The sequence below is a fragment of the Bufo bufo genome, chromosome 4 (assembly GCF_905171765.1).
Source record: "Bufo bufo chromosome 4, aBufBuf1.1, whole genome shotgun sequence".
In the NCBI taxonomy this organism is placed as follows: Eukaryota; Metazoa; Chordata; class Amphibia; order Anura; family Bufonidae; genus Bufo; species Bufo bufo.
Genome location: NC_053392.1, coordinates 329,257,737 through 329,281,372, shown reverse-complemented (window position 1 = coordinate 329,281,372; position 23,636 = coordinate 329,257,737).

Below are 23,636 nucleotides of genomic sequence, written 5' to 3'. Positions count from 1 at the left end.
AAAAACATGATGTGAACCCACTCTAAAATCTAGCATAGCTACTATTAAAATACCTTATATTTGTTGGGCCGGTACAAATAATTTGCTCATAACCTATATTCTCCTGCAAATATTATACACCCTCCATGTTTCCAAGATCTGAAAGCCCTTTTCACTAAATTCTTATGGAATACCTCCAAACCCAGATTGCTTATAAGTTGCTAATTCAGCAGAGGAAGCAGGGTGGTTTCAGACTGTAAGCTATCTTTACCATCTATCAGGCCATTCATCTAAGCAGGTGACTACACCTTACCCAGTCTGATGAAGTTCCTATCATTACTTGGATAAAATTTTCTAGGTGAAAAGAACCTATCTTTACTATGGCACCAATTACACCCTCCCTCCTTATTTTAGGATTATTATGGGTAATTTATCAAACTGGTGTAAAGTAGAACTGACTTAGTTGCCCCTAGCAACCAATCATATTCCACCTTTCATTTTCCTAAGGAGCTGTCAAAAATAAAATGTGGATTTTGATTGGTTGCTATAGGTAACTGAGCCAGTTCTACTTTACACCAGTTTGATAAATGGCCCCATATATCTGCACAAATTGTCGGACTCTATCTTTTCTCCGCTTACTACATAATTTGATATTTGATATTTTGGAGAATAGATGGATACATTTTCCCCTATTGATAAAAATATAGTAGTAGGTGGCTCACCAATAGAACACAATAAAATGGGTGCACACTACAATTAGACTCGCCCGTCCTATGGATTAAATGGAAAAATGAATAGGAGAAGGGCACTCGCTATATGGGAATATATGGAATTTATTACACGGATGTCCACTTAAATACAGGAATGTCACACAATAATACAGTTAAAGTATCAAAAATAATATCACATAAAATGAGATAAAATGCCAAGATGGGCAACCATATATCCACTCTGATATATATAGCCCGTATGTTAACACTTGTGGATGTCCTTGCTAGATTGCACAAGCCTGTTACGTCTAAAAAAGCTCCAAGTTGTAGATAGATCGACGATAAACAGGATAATTGTAATATAGGTGAGGTTCAATGCACAATATCACTGATATGGAGCTAGTAAATCCACATTTGTTACAATGTCTCTCCTATATTGCAGAGCCTGTTGATAGCTCATAAATCCACATTTATTGCAGTGTCCCAAACACTCCGGATATGAGGGCAAACAACGCAGCTGGTAGGTAGCAGGGTATGTCTGATTAGGAGCAAACAGACTATCCTGCACTGCACAGTGTTACTTGTACTTATGTTTACGTTACCGCTCCTGAAGTCTCCGACTTTCTCCTATGTCAGCCGACACAGCCTTGTGATGTTGTTGTTAGCTATCGCGGCGTCCCGCGAAATGTCCGAGTGAAACGTAGCGTCCCACGTGACTCTGAAGCTACTTCCTGGAAGCCATCCTCAGTCTCCTGGGTCCTACTTTCCCTCCGTCTCTGCTCTCATTTGGTTACAGAGATGCAGGTGTCTTTAGGGTTGTAGTATCGGCATTCCATACAAGCGTTTATATTTCCTTAGTGAAAGTCCAGAACGGCACCAAACGAGTTTCAGGGTCTACACCCCTTCATCAGTGGCTAGGTGATGACAGCACATGCAGACAGCACATTCCGGCTTCATGGAAAATGAATAGGTTTGCACCTGTTCCGCAAAATTGCGGAACGGATGCGGACCCATTTTGCGGACGCGTGAATAGACCCTTAATAAGGAATAGGTTGACTATGTATTATCCAATAGGTTTCTCCTGCTTTGTTCGCATACAGGAAAATTTCATACAAACTCCTTACAAGGTGTTACAGAACACCCCAATGTCTGACTGAAACTGTTCTTGCACCCTAGGGAAGGATTACTTATCTTCTTATAGCAGCTAAACGTTTAGTACCCTTTAAGTGGATGAGCCAGACCCTCCTACCATGGGCATGTAGACAGAGAGGGTGCAGCATATTTGCAGAATGCAGGAATTAGCGGGTGGGAAATAAGTCTTCCTTTCTATGAGTTGGGTCTCCCTGACTGTCCTCTCGTCGGAAAATAACTCACTGTATTTAATATCACACTTCACCTTGCTACTTTTATCCTGTTGCTTTTGATTTATTAGGTGTATTATAATTTGCTTGTGTGCTTATCCTTATATGAGCTTCTCTCAGTGTGTGCTGCACCTTTTGTTCATAACTTTCTCTTAATGTTATTAATGTCTAACGCAAGTGCTTCATAAACTCACTCCTGTCAACAAGTTTCGTGGGTTTGAAAGGATGATATCCTAGAACACAATGGCCTGCATGCCATCTTTGCTGTGGACAATCTGTATTCATGTCTCTTGCTTTTCAATAAAACAGTTTTGACAAAAAAAAGTAGGTAGGAATTCCACATTATGTAACAGCTCACACAGAAAAATTGGCAGCTGTGAATCTACCCTAAAGGTTTACAACATTCAAGGTATGTACCAACAAATAATTTTTGTAATTATAACTCGGGAAAAAAAAAATCTTCAAACTTGTAATTAGTGAGAGTACAACTGCTGGATATTCGAATTGCGAATATCGCCACTTCGAGAATTCGCGAATATTGGGAATATTGGGTATATAGTGCTATATATTCGTATCCCTAGCAACCAATAGGAAAGTTGCCTATAGGAGTAGTGTTGATCGCAAATTTTCGTATCGCAAATTTTTATCGTGAATTTTCCCCGATTGATTATTTTTGCAATCAAGAAAATAATGACTGGAGATCATGAATTCTCGAATTCGTGAATATATGAGAAATATTCGCCCAAATATTCGCGAAACATCGCGAATTTGAATATTGCACCTGCCGCTCATCATTGATGCAGTGTGCATGTGCTGTCTCCCTTCTCTCTTCCTGCTTGCTGCTGCTTTGCAATAGACATAGCAGCAGCAGCAGGAAAGGAGAAGTGAGACAGCACATGCAAACTGCATGCACTGTCTCCTCATACAGCTGATCGGTGGGGGTACCGGCTGTCGGACCCCGGAAGATCTGATATTGATGAACTATCCTGAGGATAGGTCATCAATATTAAAATCCCGGAGAACCCCTTTAATTACCAGTGTGGCTCTATCATTCTGAGGATTGCTGGGTTCTAGACAGTATGACCACCACTGTTTAGTAAGTGATGACATATAGTAGCAGCAAGCCATCACATTTTGTAGAGTGAAAACTCCTTTGATTATATTTGAACTATAGCTATATATACCTCTTGCTTTTCACTTTTTTTTCTACAATTTTTTAAAGTAAAAAGTATAACTAAAATACTTATTTCAATTTCTTTCTTTAATGGTCATTTGATATAAGGAGACATATGGTTCATTATGGGAATGGGCCTAGAAGCCATTGTGTTTGGTGCTGTTTTTTATTATGATTTTTTTGTATTTTTTATTTTTCAGTTTGTGCCCAAAATAAAGTCATACAAGACCTTTGGGGGGCATTTAACATACATATTTATTTATTTTTGCTGATTTCTCCCATAACTGGGGCAGAAATATAAGCCCCAGTTACAGGAGAAATATAGCCCCCAGAGACATTTTATAAGACCAAATAAACAATAGCTAATTTACAAAATGTATATGACCATACGATGACTGCTCATACCACTACAATATTTCTATGTACAATGACCAGTTTTGCTTGCAAATGTTATCATACTAGCTCAAAGGTAAGGAAAGGTCAATAAATGATTTGTTCAATTTATTAAATAATAACTGTAATTATTATACATGGGTATATCAAAGTTAACTACCTTTCTATTAAGTTACTGTATAAGAATAATTGCTATGTGAACATTTGATAGCTATTAGTGTTGATCGAGCATGCTCAGCAGAACACCAGTTCGGTTCGAGCATCTCAATGCTTGGCACGTGGCAGTTTTGGGCTGAATACCGCATGTGTTTGAACGCTATGCTCGAGTCTCCTCCTTGCACGTTTGTTGCCTGCTACGCATCCAATAAACGTGCAGGTAAGTACTGCGCTTCACTGTAATGCCGTAGCCATGTTGGTTACTGGCATTACAGTGATTGGCTGGCCGGAACGCGTCATTGGGTGCTATATAGCTCAGTGTTAGTCAGGGAGAGCTGTGCTGAAGAAGGGAAAGATAATGTAGGGAGTGAAACTTCTTTTTTGTAAGTTTAAAAACTTGTCAGAGACCCAAAAGTCCTTTTAAGGAATATTGTTGTGTGTGGCAACAGCAACATATATTTTTAGCGCAATCTGCGCTAAATTGCTAAAACTTTATAGACCCAAAAGTCCTTTTAAGGAATATTGTTGTGTGTGTCAGTAGCAATATACATTTTTAGCGCAACCTGTGCTAAATTGCAAAAAATCTACAGACCCAAAAGTCCTTTTAAGAACTGTTGTGTGTGGATGCAATATCTATTTTTAGCGCATCCTGCGCTAAATAGCGTGCAATAGTTAGGCCGCTACAGACAGCGACATTATCTGTGCTACATCTCCTGTGTAACATGTGTGCATCCCAAAAATATCAGTGTCATCCAGTGTACTTTTTCCGTAGACGTGTCTGCTGCAGACAGTGACATTACCTGGGGTACATCTCCTGTGTAACGTTTCCACATCCCAAATACCTGTGACATTCCCAGTAATTTTATATTAGCCGCTGGTGACAGCTTTGACATTATTTGAGGTATTTCTCTTGTGTAACGTTTCCACATCCCAAATACCCGTGACATTCCCTGTAATTTTTGATTAGCCGCTGGTGACATCAGCGACATTATCTGCGGTATTTCTCCTGTGTAACGTTTCCACATCCCAAATACCTGTGACATTCCCTGTAAATTTTTATTAGCCGCTGCTGACATCAGCGATATTATCTGCGGTATATCTCCTGTGTGACGTTTCCACATCCCAAATACCTTTTTAAAAATTTTTGCGCATACACTTACAAATCCTACACTACTGTAAGTGTGACATATTTTCAAGCATATATAACATTTAATATGAAGAAGACGAGCAGTAAGGGACAGGGAAGTGGCTGATGGTTCACGCAGAGGCCGTGGCCCTGGGCACGTTGAAACTGTGCCTGCTGCCAGAGCACAAGAAAAACAAAAACGATACCTAGCTTCATGTCCCAGTTTGCTGGGCGGCACAGGACAACGCTCTCAAAGTCAGACCAGTGCGACCAGGTGATCGGTTGGATTGCAGCAGATAATGCTTCCAGTTGGTTAAGCACCACGCTGTCTTGCACCAAGTCCAGTCTCAGTAGTCAAGAGTCTGGTCAACACAATCCTCACCCTGATACTCCTTCCTCCCAACATGGAGAGTCTTTCCAAACAAGTGATCCCATACTCTGATATTCCGAAGAGCTCTTTTCAGTGCCATTCCTTAATTTGGGCCTCTCAACAAGTCTGCTTGAAGAGGATCTTGTGCCCTGATTCCCAACTCTTGAGCATCCACAGACACAAGAAGATTATGGTGGGAATTGGCAATTAGTGTTTCACAATATGGATGATGATGATGAGACACAGTTGCCAATAAGTCAATGGCAATTAGTGTCTCAAGAGGATGATGATGATGAGACACAGTGTCACGGAACCATGAACCAGACGTACAACAAGAGATAAGTGAAAATAAGAAGGCTTTATTGAAAATAAAGCTGTAAAGCAAAAGTCCAAACGAATGGTGAAACCGAAGCAGAGTCTTTGAGAGGCCAGAGATCAGGAACCAGAAGGGTAGTCAGACGAAGCCAGGATCAGGAACCAGCAGGGTAGTCAGACGAAGCCAGGATCAGGAACCAGCAGGGTAGTCAGACGAAGCCAGGATCAGGAACCAGAAGCAGCAGCAGTCTTAGAAGCATGTGAACACAGGAGGACCAAGCAAGGAACTGAAGCCACAGACCTCCTATATATATGAGCTAGGCATCCAGCTCCTCCCAGTGGGAAGGAGGAGCCGCAGGGTGGAAGGCTACAAGAAACCCAGAAACCAAGATGGCCGCCAGCACATGTCAAACGAAGGAGAACAGCAAGAAGGTAAGACCATGACAGTACCTCCCCCTCAAAGGCCCCTCCTCCGCGGAGCAAAAAACGGTTTCTGAGGGAAGCGTGCGTGGAAGGCTCGGAGCAAGGCAGGAGCATGGACATCTGCGGAGGAAACCCAGGAACGCTCCTCTGGAACATAACCACGCCAATGGACCAAAAACTGCACCCGACCGCGGACCAGGCGTGAGTCCAGGATATTGCTCACCTCATACTCCTCATGATTGCCCACTCGGACCGGATGAGGCCGAGGAACCGAGGAAGTGAAACGATTACACACCAGTGGCTTCAACAGGGAGACATGAAACACGTTGGAGATCCGCATGCCAGGAGGAAGCGCAAGGGCATAGGCTACCGGGTTTACCCTGCGAAGCACTCGGAAGGGACCAACAAAGCGAGGCGCCAGCTTGGGAGTGGGCACTCGAAGGTTGAGGTTGCGGGTGGACAACCATACACGGTCTCCGACCTGGTAGGAAGGAGCAGGCGCTCGTCCGCGCTCAGCCTGGAGTCTCTAGCGCTGCGCAGAGGCCTCAAGGGACTTCTGGATCTGTACCCAAGAAGCACGTAGGACGGAAAGGTGATCCTCCACAGCCGGAATATCCTGGGGAGAGAATACCTCCGGTAACACGGCAGGTTGGAACCCATAATTGGCCATGAAGGGAGACGTCCCAGAGGAAGAGTTCACCGCCGTGTTCCTGGCAAACTCAGCCCAAGGCAGAAGGTCAACCCAATAGTCTTGGTGATCGGAGACATAGCAACGAAGGAATTGCTCCAAGGCCTGATTGGATCGTTCTGCGGCCCCATTGGACTGAGGGTGGTAGGCCGAGGAGAAGGAGAGATGAATCCCCAACTGGGAGCAAAAGGCGCGCCAGAACCTGGACACAAACTGACTCCCCCGATCCGACACAATCTCCTTGGGCAAACCGTGCAACCGGAAGACCTCCCTGGCAAAAATCGTGGCCAACTCTTGTGCAGAGGGTAACTTCTTGAGAGGAACACAGTGGCACATTTTGGAAAACCGATCCACAATCATGAGAATGACCGTATGGCCTCGGGATGCAGGGAGGTCCACAATGAAATCCATCCCCAGGTGTGACCATGGGCGCTCCCCGGTGGCTATGGGTTGCAGAAGGCCCAACGGAAGGTGCCGAGGGGACTTACTCTGGGCACAAACGGAGCATGCCGCTACATATGCGGCGATGTCGGAACGTAGGGAAGGCCACCAGAACAGACGTGAAACAGCCCAGGACAGCTGATTCTTTCCAGGATGCCCCGCGGTCTTGGAGTTATGGTAGGTTCGCAACAACCGAGTGCGCAACTCCTCAGGCACAAAACATCTGCCGTTGGGTCTCCCAGAGGGAGCACCAGATTGAGCCGCCAAAATCTGCTCACCCAGGGGAGAGGTCAGGCTGGTGCGAATGGCGGCCAGGATCTGATTCGGAGGTATGACCGAAGTCGGAATCGACTCCTCCCTGGACAGCTCGGAGTACTGCCGTGATAGGGCATCCGCCCTGATGTTCTTGGAACCGGGTAGGTAGGAGACCACGTAATTAAAACGTGACAAGAACAGAGCCCATCTGGCCTGACGTGGTGTCAATCTCTTGGCCTCAGAAAGGTAGGTCAGATTCTTATGGTCCGTCAGGATGAGAACCGGAACCACCGAACCCTCGAGCAAGTGCCTCCATTCTTTAAGGGCCTGCACGATGGCCAATAACTCCCTGTCACCAATCTGATAGTTGCACTCCGCGGAAGACAGTTTCCGGGAGTAAAACCCACAAGGAAGCAGAGGACCCTCTGGTGTTCTACGCTGAGACAGAAGGGCGCCTACTCCCGTCTCAGACGCGTCCACCTCGAGGACAAAGGGCAACCCAGGGTTGGGATGCGACAGAATCGGAGCCGACACAAAAGCGGACTTTAGGGCCTCAAAAGCTCGGATGGCCTCGAGCGGCCAGACCTGGGAATTACTGCCCTTCCTGGTCAGATCTGTGAGAGGCTTGGCCAGCATGGAAAAGTCCCTGATGAACTTCCGATAATAATTGGCGAAGCCCAAAAAGCGCTGCAGGGAACGAAGACCACTGGGCTGGGGCCACTGTAAGACAGCCGAAACCTTCTCAGGATCCATGGAGAACCCCTCAGCGGAAATGATGTAACCTAAGAAGGTTACCTGGGATCGGTGAAATTCGCATTTCTCAAGCTTACCGAACAGCTTGTTCTCTCGTAACCGTTGCAACACTCGTCTGACATCCAGAATGTGGGCCTCCATGGATTCAGAATATACCAAGATGTCATCCAAATAGACCACCACACACTGCTGCAACAGGTCACGGAAAACATCGTTGATGAATTCCTGAAAGACTGCGGGCGCATTGCACAACCCAAAGGGCATAACCAAGGATTCATAATGACCGGTCCTGGTGTTAAACGCGGTCTTCCACTCATCGCCCGCCTTGATCCTTACCAGGTTATATGCCGCCCTCAGGTCGAGTTTGGTAAAGACCGTGGCCCCTTTAAGGCGATCGAACAGCTCGGAAATCAAGGGTATCGGGTAAGCGTTCTTGATCGTGATGCGATTGAGACCCCTGTAATCAATGCAAGGCCTCAACTCACCGCCCTTCTTTTTCACAAAGAAAAATCCAGCCCCTGCCGGGGACGAGGATTTGCGAATGTGTCCGCGTGAAAGCGCCTCCCTCACGTACTCCTCCATGGCCTCATTCTCCGCTACCGACAGTGGATAGACTTTGCCACGAGGAGGAACGGCACCAGGTTGTAACTCTATGGCACAATCGTATGGGCGGTGCGGAGGTAGGGCAACCGCGCGCACCTTATCGAATACATCCCGGTACTCCTCGTATTCAGGGGGCAACAGAGAGTCCGAGGAAGTACACAGCAACTTGACAGACCCATGGATGCAACTAGTCCCACACTGCGGTGACCACGAGAGGATCTCGGCCGATCTCCAATCGAAAGTCGGATTATGCTTCTGGAACCAGGGGTACCCCAAGACCACCGAGTAGTGTGGAGACGAAATAACCTGGAGGCAGACCGACTCTCTGTGAACGGCACCAATGGTTATCCCCACTGGAAGGGTCTCATGAGTCACGTGTGACGACAGAAGGGGTCTGCCGTCTATCGCCTCAAGAGCCAGTGGGGAACCTCGAGCCTGCAGAGGAATGGAATTGGCGGCCGCGAACACACTATCAATGAACAAACCACCAGCACCAGAGTCCACCAACGCCTGGGTCGTCACCGAGCCCCCGACCCAGGAGAGGACAACAGTGATCAGTGGTTTGTCAACACGGGAAACCGGGGACGAGGAGACTCCACCCAAGATCTGCCCCCGACAGGATCTCAGGTACGAGCGTTTCCCGGACGGTTCGGACATGCCAACCGAAAATGCCCACCGAGACCACAGTACATGCATCGACCCTCGCGTCTCCGGAGTACCCTCTCCCCCTCGGACAGGCGAGCAAACCCCAGCTGCATGGGTTCACCCCCAGACAAGTCATCCCCAGGAGGCGTGGGAGGAGAGGGAGGCACGGGTGGGACAGCAAACGTAGGCGCCAATCTGTTAGAAGACCTCCGCAGGCTCTCCTTAAAGGAAGGTCTCTCCCTGAGTCTGGTGTCAATCAAAATCAGGAAAGAAATAAGAGACTCGAGCTCCACTGGTAGGTCCTTAGCTGCAACCTCATCCTTCAAGGCATCCGAGAGATCATGAGAGAAAGCAGCGACCAGAGCCTCATTATTCCAGCCCACCTCTGCTGCCAGGGTACGAAACTCAATGGCGTATTCAGCTACGGATCGTGAACCCTGTCTGATGGACATAAGGAGCTTCGCGGCAGAGGCAGCACGAGCCGGCACATCGAATACCTTCCGAAGAGAAGCAACAAAACCGGAAAACTCGGCAACCACCGGATTGTTGTTCTCCCATAAAGGGCTGGCCCAGGCCAAGGCCTTGTCTGAGAGCAGCGAGATCAAGAAGCCCACCTTTGATCTCTCAGTAGGAAAGGCATGTGGCAGCAACTCGAAATAAATGCCCACCTGGTTAAGGAAACCTCGGCACTGAGTTGGCTCTCCCCCAAAGCGCTGTGGAAGAGGGGCAGAACCGGTCATACCCCGAAACACCGCAGGCGCAACAACAGGTGTCGGGGTAGACTCTGGCGCAACAACCGGAGCGGCAGTAGGAGCGACAACCGACCCATCGGCAACGGGAGCGAAATGAGCCGTGCGTTCAAGCAGGGTTTGCAACGCCACAGCGAACCGACCCAACAGGTGATCCTGCTGATCAAGTCTGGCAACCAGCATGGGTAGCGAGGATGGCCCTGTACCGTCAGAACTCATGGCTTGGTCCTAATGTCACGGAACCATGAACCAGACGTACAACAAGAGATAAGTGAAAATAAGAAGGCTTTATTGAAAATAAAGCTGTAAAGCAAAAGTCCAAACGAATGGTGAAACCGAAGCAGAGTCTTTGAGAGGCCAGAGATCAGGAACCAGAAGGGTAGTCAGATGAAGCCAGGATCAGGAACCAGCAGGGTAGTCAGACGAAGCCAGGATCAGGAACCAGCAGGGTAGTCAGACGAAGCCAGGATCAGGAACCAGAAGCAGCAGCAGTCTTAGAAGCATGTGAACACAGGAGGACCAAGCAAGGAACTGAAGCCACAGACCTCCTATATATATGAGCTAGGCATCCAGCTCCTCCCAGTGGGAAGGAGGAGCCGCAGGGTGGAAGGCTACAAGAAACCCAGAAACCAAGATAGCCGCCAGCACATGTCAAACGAAGGAGAACAGCAAGAAGGTAAGACCATGACACACAGTTGTCAATAACTAAGGTTGTTGTTAGGTCAACAAGTCAGGAGGATGAGCAGAGTGAGGAAGTTGAAGAGAAGGTGGTGGGCGATGAAGTCACTGACCCAACCTGGGAAGGTGGCAAACCGAGCGAGGACAGCAGTACAGACGGGGAGGGATCCGCAGCACCGCAACAGGCTGGAAGAGGTAGTGGGGTGGAAAAAGGGAGAAAACGGGCCACACCAAACAGGCCTGCAACTGTTCCCTTGCCCTTGCGGAAATCTCCCTTGCCAAGGGGTACGTGTTCCGCAGTCTGGCACTTTTTTGAGGAAAGTGCGGACGACAAAAGAATTGCCAACTATGCCATACAAAAATGAGCAGGGGGTGAACAATAGCAACCTCACCACCACCTTTATGTTAGGCTGCATTTCCCGTGACCCATGCGTTTTACGCATTTTGGACAACCCCGATTACTGGTTGTTGACCCTTCTCAACCCCCGCTACAAAGAGAACTTCTCATCTCTCATTCCTGTGGTGGAGAGGACAAGCAAAATGGTACAATACCAGAAGGTCCTTGTGGAAAAATTGCTCCAAAGATTTCCAGCTGACAACACTGGCGGCAGAGTACGTAGTTCCTTGTGCAACCGAGGAGGGGAAATGAGGGGAACACATAGCAGTTCCTACAGAGACAGGACAACACTCTCCAAAGCCTGGGACAGTTTCAGGACACCCTGTCAGCATCCCCACCCTGATGGCGGCTTAGTGTCACAAGGAGGGAAACATTTTGGAAGATGGTGAAGGAATACGTAGCAGACTGTGTCAGCATCCTCAATTATCCCTCTGTGCCTTACAACTACTGGGTGTCCAAGCTGGACACATGGCACAAACTGGCACTCTACGCCTTGGAGGTGCTGGCCTGCCCTGCTGCCAGCGTTTTTTCAGAGCGGGTATTTAGTGCTGCTGGGGGCATAATAACTGATAAGCACATCCGCCAGTCAACTGAAAATGCTAACAGGTTGACTCTTATAAAAATGAACAAGGCCTGGATTGACTCTGACTTCACCAGAGAAAAGCGGCTGAACATAAAGACACTTTAAATGTGTTTTTTATTATATACTGAATACAATGTATTCCCATGTACCCCTTCCACCACAAAAAAGGGTATATGGTTCAATCTTCCTTTTCTCATCCTTCTCCTACTCCTCCTCTTCCATCATATCAACATGCTTATTAGTCTGCTCTCGCTCTTAATGTTGTAGAAGGTCAACTCACCTGCAGGCCCTCACCTACATTCTTTTAGAGGGCCAGCTTAACTGCAGGCCCTCGCATGTAATGTTTTAGAGGATCAGCTCACCAGTAGGCCCTCACCTACAATCTTTTAGAGGGTCAGCTCACCTGCAGGCCCTTGCATATAATGTTTTAGAGTGTCAGCTCACCAGCAGGCCCTCACCTACAATCTTTTAGAGGGTTAGCTCACCTGTAGGCCCTCACATGTAATGTTTTAGAGTGTCAGTTCACCAGCAGACCCTCAAAAATAATATTTTACAGGGTCAGATCACCAGAAAGCCCTCATTTCAATCTTTTAGAGGGTCAGCTCACCTGCAGGCCCTCGCTTATAAGGTTTTAGAGGGTCAGCTCAGCAGCAGGCCCTCAACCATAATGTTTTACAGGGTCAGCTCACCAGCAGGCCCTCACCTACAATCTATTAGAGGGTCAGCTCACCAGCAGGCCCTCGCATGTAATGTTTTAGAGGGTCAGCTCACCAGCAGGCCCTCACCTACAATCTTGTAGGTGGTCAGCTCACCAGCAGGCTCTAGCATATAATGTTTTTGAGTGTCAGTTCACCAGCAGGTCATCAACCATAATGTTTTACAGGGTCAGATCTCCAGCAGGCCCTCACCTACAATCTTTTAGAGGGTCAGCTCACCAGCAGGCCCTCGCCCATAACTGTTTCTATAGTCAGCTCAGCAGCAGGTACTCGCCCATAATTTTTTAGATGCTCAGATCAGCAGCAGGCACTCGCACCTAATGTTTTAGAGAGTCACTTCTGCAGCAGACCCTCACACCTAATGTTTTAGATGATCAGCTCAGCAGCAGGCCCTCGCCCGTAATGTTTTAGAGGGTAACCAGCAAGCATTTGCTCCTAATGTTTTTGAGGGTCACCAGCAGGCCATCAATCATAATTTTTCAAGGGTGTATGATGCCGTCCTTTATGTGTAATATAGGGTGTATTGGAGTGCCAGTTCCTTGTAATTTTTGGAAGCCCTTTCACTTAGTGCATAGGCTTTATGAGTGTAGGAGTCCCACTACCTGAACAATTGTACCAGAATGTAAATAAGGCCCACCATTATGTGATATACAATTTGTATTGGAGTGCCTCTTCCTTGCAATTTTTGGCAGCACTTGCACTTTATTTAGAAGTAAATACACAGGAAATAATGTTTCCTAACAATTTTTCCAACCTATAGAAATGACCTGTAAGGGCCACATGAAAATTATACAAAACCTACAGCTACATGTGTATACCCAAGTCATGGAAATACACACAACCATTTAATTATCAAAAAATGTTTATTGAATACAAAAAATAAAAGACATACAATAGAGTTTGCATGATTCAGTGGAATAAAAACATACACAAAAGGGGGACGAATGGGAGGGGACTAGTAATACATGATAAATCTGAGAAGAGCACAAATTCCAATAAACATGATGTGGATCAAAATACATACAAGGTAATTTACAGCAAAATCTATTAATGAAATAAGGCTTAAATCTCCCAAAAGAATAGTAAATATGACGGCTTCCAATCAATTAAAGTGCATAATTGTGCCGAACAGCAACAGTGCCAAGGGAATAAAGAGTATCAAAAAGCTCCTCTAAAAATCATAAAACAATCTAGTAGCAAAAAAGCCCATCCCAGTGTCCCCCACTTACCCAACGCGTTTCGCCAGATGGCTTCATAAGGGGAAGTGAGGGGCAGTGGAACGGTTGCAATATATATAGGGTTCACCGTTCTGTTATTTGGTCAGTTATTTCAATCAGTTTTTGTCAGCCAAATTCAGGAGCCAAGCCTACTCTCGGATTAGGTATCATGAATAGATCTACACCTGATGTGTGGGTTTGACTTACACCTGCTTTTGGCTGACTATAAATGATGAGAATAACTGACCAAATAACTGGTGTGAACTGAGCCTATTAGTGGCAAACAGTCATTCTACAGCTAACAGAAGGGGTTCAAATGCATGTGTTTGCATGGCCACAACATGGACTAAAAGAACCTTTTTTTCTTCCACTACTTTATTGGCGCTGCCTCCATGCCTTTATTTTGTTCCATAAAAAAGTCATTTGGACAGCTCCTGCAGGGGGGTGGAGTGTTGTTTTGGTTCACTGAAGGCTGCTGTATGCTTTTGTTTTGGTTTAACAGAAGGGATTAGCTAGGAATGTTGGTGGCCTGCACAATGATGAACACGTCCATATATATGACCTGCTTGTCATTCTAACGCACAGTAACGGTTTTGCTACCAGAAGGTATTAGCTATGCATCTTGGTGCAATGCACACTAATGTTCACAGAGATACACTCTTCCTGCAGTTTAACTGCACACCAGGATAGACCCGATTTAATGCGCTTCATGATGAATTAAATCGTAACGAACCAAAATTCTTGGGGAATGACATTTTTGAAAACTTCTCTCACCTCTAATGCGCTACCAAATCCTTCAGGGCAAAAAAATGTTGAACCAGATTGATGGAAAATCCAACTAGGGAATATGAGAGAGAGCGTAAAACAAATTCTAGTTAAGGGCAAAGAGGAATGAGTTATAAATTTGAATAAATATAAACATATATACAAACTTATGTCCTACCAAAGAAGCATAAAGCTGGGGGGCGGAGCTAGCGTCTGAGCCGGATGGCTGTGTGAACTGCTGCTCTGCAGATAGCGATTCCCACAGAAGCTCTTATACCCAGCTAATTCAGCCCAAAATGGTCAAGATCGGGGGACCGAGACCCGCTGATGCCCCTGAACCATCTAAATCTAATCCACAGGCGGGCGGAATAGAGAAATTTATAAAGAAAGCGGCACAAACCTATGTAGCCAGAGATTCCAAAATGGCGCCGGAACCCCCGCGCACACCGAGGAGCAAGCTGCAAGCAGAGGACGCAGCTGAGAAGGTGAGAGATGAATCCCCTGAGGTGGACACATTAACGCTCTCCAGATCCTTCCTAAAGAAAGCTCTATCTGAAGCCCTAGAACCGCTCAAGTCTGATCTTAATTCCATTAAGGAAGATGTGAAGCACATAGGGAGAAGAGTGGAAGCGCTGGAAGAAGCAAACACTGCCCTTACCGCTCACCAGATCGCGATCTCAGATAATATGGCCACTCACCAAAAGCACTTAAATACCCTCTATATGCAGCTAGAAGACCAGGAAAACAGGGGCAGGAGGAACAACCTCCGATTTAGAGGAGTCCCAGAATCAGTAGGCCCAGATGACATCCCTGAAACAGTCATGCAGATTTGCTTGAAACTCCTGGGCCCTGACTCCACTCATGAAGTGTTCATAGAACGTGCTCACAGAGCATTGCGCCCCAAGCCGCAATCCACAGACCCTCCCAGGGACATAATCTGCAAATTTTTGCACTTTCCTGTTAAGGAAGCTATCCTGAAAGGCGCAAGAGATTTCCCCCAGCTATCATGGGATGACAACCCTATTTCCCTATATCAGGACTTAGCTCAATCTACGCTGAAAAAGCGCAAATCCTTAAAACCCCTCACCGACCTGCTGAGAAACAAAAAAGTCATGTATAGATGGCTATTCCCGTTCGGGCTGTCCTTCTTCCACAATGGACGCAGAATCTCTATTCAATCCTTCGCAGATATGGATAAAGCGTACGACATCCTGCAAATTTTGCCACTACCCATTGAAAACTGGGAGCTTGTCCGAGATGCCTCTGATATTCCCACTCTGAGTTCAGATGGTCCATGGGAGACCCCTCATACTCAAAGACCTCATAAGATAAGAAGAAATCGTCAACCATCTTCTTCTAAACGACTGACACTCACAGATGATTGATAGTTTTATCTCACGATCACCTTCTTAATATTAGGCTGTGAGAAAAGTTGCCTTGTCTGATTTGTATGTTAGCAGTCATCTTACGATTGATTTTATATAAAAATCACTCAGACAGACCATTATAAGATGCTAATTTGTTATTCTATATCTCTAGCTGGAGTTAAATCCTAAGAAATTTTCTCCTTAAAGAGGAATCGTCATGTTTGCATTTTACTGAAAGTAATGCAATATCCCCCCTTGCCCTTAATGCTAGTCTGCTCTTATTTCTTAGCAGCATGCTGGCGCTATTTTTTGTTGTGTTTCTGTTTATTTTGTTATGTTGTTAACCTTTTTTTGTCCTTTGATAGGTCTCAAGAATTCTTTAAAATGTACTGTCCATATACTGATGTGCATCTCCTGTCTGGTGAATTCCCTTTCCTATGCTGGAGCCAACGCTTGCCTCGAGGTGGTACCCTCCCTTCATTCTGGTTGGTCGATCATACACACTTTGCACTCATACTTATAGCTGTACCCTCTACTTACATCTACCACAATTATGGCAGACTTAAGAGTGGCAACTTATAATGTTAAAGGGATGAGATCTCCATCAAAGAGATGCCAGATCTTCTCCCTTTTAAATAAGGAAAGATGTTCTTTAATTTTCCTCCAGGAAACACACTTTAAACATGGAAGTTATCCCAATCTTTCTTTTTCTAAATTTCCCACTTGGTATCACTGTGGTGCAGGGGGTGCCGCCTCGAGGGGAGTCAGTATTGGCTTCCATAGAAAGCTCCCTTTCCTTTATAATTCACATATACAAGACCCAGAAGGCAGATTTCTCATTCTCAAAGGTCTGATAGGAAGTTCTCTATATACCTTAGTAAATGTATATGCCCCAAATACGGAACAGATCACTTGGCTTTCCACGCTAATAGACCTAGTAGAAATCCACAAAGAAGGCACACTGATAATGGCTGGAGATTTTAACCTAGCTTTTAACCCGCTTCTAGACACCACCTCAAAAAAATCAACTACTTCCCAGAAAGCCCTTAATTTCCTCCAAACGAAACTTTCAAACCTTGGAGTTACTGATGTATGGCGCTGCCTTAACCCCCATGGTTTGGACTACTCTTTTTACTCTGCCTCTAATAAATCTTATAGCAGGATTGACTATATCCTCATCTCAAAAGAACACCTTCAGTTATGCTCACTTGCCAGGATAGGAGATATAACTCTATCTGATCATTCCCCTATATTCTGTGATATACACCCTCCCCATAGATCTAATAGAAAATCGAACTGGAGATTTAATGAATCCTTACTAGGAAATGCTAAATATACAACCCAAATTTCCTCCTTTCTAGAAGAATACTTCTCAATCAACAACACTAAAGATATATCACCTCAAATAATTTGGGATGCCCACAAGGCCTTTATTAGGGGCAGACTAATTAGCTTATGTTCATATCTGAAAAAACAATCCGAGAAAAAGCTCTCCAACTTATTATCTAAAATCCATACTTTGGAAAAAGCACATAAACAATCTCTGTTAGCCCAACATCTCTCAGAACTCACCTCCCTCAGGACAGAACTGAAGAACTTTCTTAATGAGAAATCTGCTAAATATTACCTATCTGCACAACAGAAAGTCTTTGCACATGGAAATAAAGCATCTAAGTTTGCAATGCAGAGAATTAAACAGAGAAAAACCGCCCGCTATATACAAAGCATTAAATCGCCCCAAAACACTCTCCTGTATAAAGCAAAAGAAATTGCAGACCAATTTAAGAAGTTCTATGAGTCTCTGTACAATCTCCCCCCTACTATACTCCCAGACCCCTCGCTAGACAGAAACTCTAACATTAATATCTTTCTATCTTCCCTTAAACTGCCATCACTATCTATATCCCAAAAAGAATTCCTGTCCAAACCATTTACCATTCCAGAATTATTAGCTGCCATTAAATCGACCCCTAAAGGAAAATGCCCAGGCCCAGACGGATTTCCTATAACCTATTACTCAACTTTTAAAGAAATTCTCCTCCCCTTTTTGCTCCCAGTCTATAATCTGGCCTTAGACAAACATCCACTTACTGCAGATATGACAAAAGCCATTATTACAGTTATCCCTAAACAAGGCAAAGATCCCACCTTATGCTCAAATTTTCGTCCCATTTCCCTCTTAAATGTGGACCTTAAATTACTTTCAAAAATGTTAGCCACTAGATTGCAGTGCCTATTGCCTCAATTGATCCACTCAGATCAGGTGGGTTTTGTCAGAGGCAGAGAAGGCAAAGACAACACCACTAAAGTATTAAATGCCTTATATTACGCCTACCATAGATCCTCCCCCTTGGTTTTGCTTGGCACAGACGCCGAAAAAGCATTCGATAGGGTGGATTGGACTTACATCTCTCTAACCCTGTCGAAATTTCAAATACCAACACCATTTATTAATGCAATTTTCTCTATGTATACCCACTCTTCGGCGTCTGTGTCAGTCAATGACACATTATCTTCTAGCTTCCCCATTAGCAATGGAACAAGACAGGGATGCCCACTTTCCCCCCTTCTCTTTGTCCTGGTTATGGAAACCCTGCTACAATCCCTTAGACAAGACCCTGACATCAAAGGCCTACAGATTAGCGGATATGAATTTAAGCTTGCTGCATTTGCAGACGATCTCTTAATAATCACTACCAACCCACTTAAATCTATACCTATAATCTTATCTAACCTCAATTATTTTGGCTCGTTATCAAACTTCAAAATAAATGCAACTAAATCCCAGATAATTCACATGGGCCTTTCCCCACATAGCCTCACATCTCTCCAAAACAATTCCCCCTTTAATTGGCATACCCAACAGTTGACATATCTAGGAGTGAAATTATCCCCTTCTCTTGGAGACTTATTTAAACTTAACTATAAACCTCTTTTAGCTTCCATAACCACCCAATTAGACTCCCTTAATTTTCCTTATTTATCCTGGTTTGGTAGAAAAAACATCCTTATGTCCTTGGTAATACCTAGACTTACATACTTGATGCAGGTACTTCCTATCGAAATCCCCAAATCCTATTTCTCCTCCCTTAACAAGAGTATACGCAAATTTATATGGCAGGGGAAGAAGTCTCGTATTTCTTTTGAAACTTTAACAAAACCAAGATCCAGGGGAGGTATCGGACTCCCTGACCCAGAGACATATATGAAAGCCATTCAACTTGCAAGAATAGTGGATTGGATCAGAAATCCCCCCCATAAATCGTGGTTAGTGCTAGAGAACGCTTTTCTACCTTCCCCTATTAGGGCCCTCCTTTTGGCCAACAGGCCCCCCCCAGTCCTCAGCTCTATTCCGAACTCCTTGATCAGGAACACCTTTAAAGTCTGGGGGTGGTTCTTGGCCAACATGGGGGCTCTGACCCTTCCTTCTCCTTTCATTTCTATAAAAGACGTGATTACCCTAGCTCCCAAAGAATTGAGAGACAGTTGTCCCCCCGCTCTTGAAAAAATAGAGATGGAGGTTTCAAAACTGTTTAAGGAAGATGGAGGTATCCTTTCGGATCAAGATATTTGTGACCTTCTCAAGGTTACACTCAAAAACCCTTTCCTTTTAAACTTTATTAGAAAGGAATCGCTCCTTATTGCAAAAAAAACCTCTCCTGTTCAAGACCTTCTTTGGTTTGACAAGATGATTGGAACTTCTATATATCCCCCCAAAGCCATATCTAGTATCTATAAACAACTTAAATCTCCGCCCTCCGCTGTTAAGCCTGCTGCGATTGGACTCTGGGAAAAAGACTTACAACGTAACTTGTCTCCCCCTGAAATATCAAAGATCTTGATAACCCCACATAAGATATCTAGATGTATTCTGATTCAAGAAAACAGTTATAAAATACTGATGCGCTGGTACAAAACCCCAGATAAGACTTGTCTTTACAATCCACATTTCACTGATACCTGTTGGAGGTGTTGTAAAGAGAGGGGTTCCTTTCTCCATATATGGTGGTTGTGTGATCTTATCCAGCCATGGTGGTCTGAGATTGTCAAACTCAGTAACAAAATTTGCCAGACCTCCTTCCCTTGCACCCCGGAGATTTTATTACTCAGTCTTGGTATTGGAATATCCAAATCCCGCAAAACAATACTTTTCTCTTTCATGATAGTAGCAGCCAGACTACTAATTCCTAAACTCTGGCTGTCAACTGATGTCCCTTGTCTAGAACATTGGATTAATAGACTAGATCAAATATATCGTCTAGAAGAGATTTCTCATTGGGAACAGCGTACCAGGCATGTCTTTCTTCAAATTTGGGCCCCTTGGAGAGAATATAGAAAATTCACATAGATACTGCTACCTAATCCAAGCTATATAGACCTTATCTAAACTGCTACCTAATCCAAGCTATATAGACCTTATCTAAATATTATTCTAGTTCTACATTCTATATACAACTCTTGATTTATAATTGCTGACACTTCAGTACCCTTTATCGCAGAGATATATCTAAAAAAAAACAGTTAAAATGCATTTATGTAAAATGTTTCTTCAATATTGCTTCACCTATCTTCTTGGACCTCATGGACCCTCTTGATGTTTATTTTAATTTCTTTTGTATGTTTAAATGTTCTATTTTATTTCAACAAAGATTGAAATGTAAAACTACTTGGTCTAACAAGATTGTACATCTGCGATCTCTCGTGCAATGTTTCTGACCATTGCTTTGTTTGTATGTTACAAATAAAACAATAAAAATTGTCAATATAAAAAAAAAAAAAAGAAGCATAAAGCTACCTGCCTTTGAAAGGATGCCATATAGTGTTGGGTATCTGTAACGGATCCTCTTCCGTTAATAGACGCTTCCTAGCGTGCGCCGAGGACCACAAGCACCGCACTGGACACCACAACCACCGCAGACTCCATAACCGCCGTAGCTTAACTGGAACCGCGCCGTCTTCCTTCCACCCTGAATGAACCTCCAGCCTTCAGGACCGTGTGGGAAAGATCTCTCCTCCAGGGAATATGCAGAGCATAGCAATCCCCAGCGTGATACAGCAATTCCCTCCAATAACGAGACGAGGCTTCGTTTTGAAGGATTAGAAAAACATGAACTGACTGAACTGAACTCTTTATTGAGGGCTACCCGCCCGTATTTATGCAGGTCCCCACAATGCATCATGGTTTCCTCCTCTCTGCCCTGGAGACACCCGAAGAGCAATTCAATTATCTCTCAGGACAAAGGGAAATCACCAATACACATGTGGGAACAACAGGGCAGGAATCACCACCCAAATACACAAAATCCTCCCTTCTGTCTGTGATATAATTATGGATTAACATAACTATCACAGACAGTAAAAATACAGTTTTTAAACATACACTGTAACTTTAAAACCATACATTCCATCCCCATAAAAAATACATATTTAAACTCAGCATACATCAAACATAAACACTTCAAAAAATCACACAAATCCCTCCAGCGGATCAAAAGTTAAGTGGAAGTCCTTTATGACCGATCGCAAGCACAATTTCCTGCCCAAAACAGTTCCATAGATTTGGGCTGTGCGGTCGGTCAATTTCATGCAGAAAAACGACTAAGTCCCATCTTCGAACGGGACTTAGTCTCTGGAGCTGAAAGTTCAGTATGGAAGAAGGTAAGGGTCAGCGGTGTTCGTGTATTTGCGCATCCGATTTTAGTTCCACAGAATCTTTAGTATACACCGCTGACCGCGTTCGGTCCTATTAACAGTCCAGACATGCGGCATAGTTCTGTTACACTGTTCTTGAAGGGTAATATGTCCCGGGGCCATAGTCGTAGGGCAGGAGGCTAGCCATAAGTTTTCTATAATGCCCAGTGGCAAATGGCAGTTTGTCACAGTATCAATAATGTGACCCACAGTTATTATTTAGATCAGGTCCTCAAACCCTTTGTGGATTCCCTCCCTTCATAGATACCATTGATGTGTTACAAAAAAAAAATAATAATTAAAGAGTTATTCTACAGCATTATATTCCTCAATACCACCTAACTTAGGGTGTTAGGTAGTGCATTTCTTCCTGGAAACTAGGAGCCAGCAGTTTAACCCCCTTCCCGACCAGTGCCGTACTAGGTTGGGTCTTTAAAGATGGTGCCCACTTTAAAGATGGCACTGTGGGGTGCCGGCTGTATTTTGCAGTAGCTTGTATACAGCAGCTCCTGTCATAGATAATAACAGAAGGCTGCTGCATAGTCTTTACTATGGAGCCCCTGTCTGTAGCAGGCTTCCATAGGAAACTAGTAAATTGCTCATAGGCTCCAATGCTAATTCATTGGAGTCTATGTGAATAGCAATCCAATGATTGCTTGTTTTAGTTATGGGAACTGTAAAAAAGTTTTTAAAAAAAATACATAAAAAAATAATTAAAAAAATATATATAAAAATTCAAATCATCCCCCCCTCTCCCGAAAAATGTATAAAAATAAAATACACATCATGGGTATCGCCACATGCAAAAATGCCCATATTATAAAATTATTTTCCTCATAAGTCAAATGGCGAAACGGAAAAAAAAATTTAAAATTGCCAATTAACCATTTTTGGTTGCTTCATTTCCCACAAAAAATCTAATAAAAATCTAATCTAATCAAAATGTTGTACACACCCCAGAGTGGTATCGCTACAAAGTAAAGATCACCCCGCAAAAAGTGAATGCTCACACAGCTCCGTACACAAAACTACAAAAATGTTATAGGGGTCAGAACATGGCAATGAAAAAAGTAAAACTGATTTTTTTCCCAAGGTTTTTATTATTTATCAGTATCAAAACGCAAGAAAAACTATACATATAAAGTATCGCCAGATTTGTACTGATCTTTAGAATGAAACTGGTCAGTTTTAGCACATCAAATGTTGTTAATAAGAAACCCGTAAAACTGTAGAGGAATTGCTTTTTTTTCCAATTTCACCCCATTTGACATTTTTTTTCCTGCTTCCCACTACATCATATACAATATTAAATGCTGGCATTGAAAAGTAAAACTTGTTCTGCAAAAAAACAAGCCCTCATACATAACGTATGGGAAGGCAGGGAGCGCAAAATGAAAATGCAGAAATAAAAAACCTCCATGTAGAAAGAGTTAATGCACAAATTTATCTTTACACATAATTTTCTGATTCTCCCACCAAAGCCTGGGTACAGCGATGGAGTGCCTTTGTGCACCATCTTTTGCCTAAGTGTAGAAATTTGTGTTAATGGAGGAAATGACAGTTTGGATTCAATATATTGTGTTATGGCTGAGTTATATTGATAATGTTAGATTTTTTGGAAGTTATCAATGGAATATATTAAAGCTTTGGTTTAGGGATGCAGCTAGCGACTATTTTTGTAATCGAGTATTCTATCGATTAATCCAATGATTATTGAGCACTCTAGTAAAAAAAAACTAATTAAATTAACATTTTTCTTTTTAAAAACTCATCAGCCCCCTGTGCCATCAGCTGCCTCCTATGCCATCAGGTTCCCCCATGCCATCAGGCTCCCCCCTAGTGCCATCAGACTCACCCTAATGTCATCAGCTTCCACCCAGTGCCATCAGCTGCCCCCTCAGTGCCACCAGCTGCTCCTCCAGTGCCATCAGCTTCTATCAGGTGGCATCAGCTGCCCCCTCAGTGCCACGAACTTCCCCCGGTGCCACCAGATTGCCCTCCAGTGCTACCAGCTGCCCCCAGTGCTACCAGCTGCCCCCCAGTCCCTCCATCTCTCCCTCCTAGCCACGTCCCCAGCACCA